Consider the following 1,305-nt stretch of genomic DNA (forward strand, 5'->3'; position numbering starts at 1 on the left):
TAGAGGGCACAGTGTCACTGGTCCTCATGTGGGATCTGAAATGGGGCCCTGCTGCTCAGAGCTGGCATCCTAAGCCAACTCTTAACCAATGTGCCACTCGGCTGGCCCAGAAAGCAGATTATTTTTAAACTATAAAATTTTAGTTAGTCTCACAGTTTGTAGGGAATCACAAATTCTGGCATCACTATTGGATAACAACTAGCTATATTAAGATACATTGAATCTTTGGTTTATCTTCCAATCTGCCCTTGAAATGAAAACATCTACCATATTCATCTTGAGTTACTGTTTTGCAACCCGAGGTCCCAATGAATATCACCCTGGTCAAAGGAATCTGATTTTTTAATTTCTCTGTGCCAGTTCAAAGCATGATGAAGCGATGTAAACTGTGTTAGAGTAGGCTGAGTTGCAACTAATAACAGATATTTTAGAGCCATGGACAGTCTCCAATGTGACAAACAGTGAAGAATTACTTGCTTAGTTGGTATGGATTTGTTGCTATCAGTAAACAATCTGGTAATTCTCAGTGTTGCATGTGCTTTTTTTGTTAATTTGAGTGGCAGATTACCATTTTGAAATTTTTTCACCATGTTGTAGAGCTTGACCAATTTACCAATTTATGACACTCATAAATTAAGCACAAACAATCAAGTTTGAGAGTTAGGTCCTTGAATAAAATCTGATGGAATTTACAGCTTATCCTCCTGCCTCAAAATTTCCATTGCAGAATATTCATCACTGACTGAGGATGAACATGCTACAAAGAAATCATCAATAGACAATAAGTCTCATGCTGACTTTATTGGCTTGTACAGCACTGCTTCAAATAAACTATAATCTTAAATAAAAGGCCTGTGCATAGTTATGACTCAATTTAGGTAGTTCATAATTGTTTATATGTGGTGATCTTAAGAGCAAGATATAATACTAAAATACTAAATAAATCATCCTTAAATTAAAATAAAATGCTCAATAAAGTAATTCAGTAATATCATGTGAAAGCTCCTAATGGCTTATATAATTCTTAGTAATGTGTTTACCATAAAACAGCAAAGCCATAAAAGAAGCAGTCACTTCTAAAAGGTATTTTCCAAGGGAATCAGCAATTAAGATTACCACTTAACAAGCAGATGTTCAAAGCTCTGATATGTTATGTTAATAACCCCAATGGCTAAGGTTGATTTGCAAATGAAATGCTTCTAACACCTGGTTGCCTGCCCCTAGTCCCTATTGGACTATATAACAAGCATTTTCCACATGGAAGGAAATTAAGGTAGCATATCACTTTTTGAATCTCAATTACTT

Source organism: Hipposideros armiger, unplaced genomic scaffold (assembly GCF_001890085.2).
Source record: "Hipposideros armiger isolate ML-2016 unplaced genomic scaffold, ASM189008v1 scaffold_679, whole genome shotgun sequence".
NCBI lineage: Eukaryota > Metazoa > Chordata > Mammalia > Chiroptera > Hipposideridae > Hipposideros > Hipposideros armiger.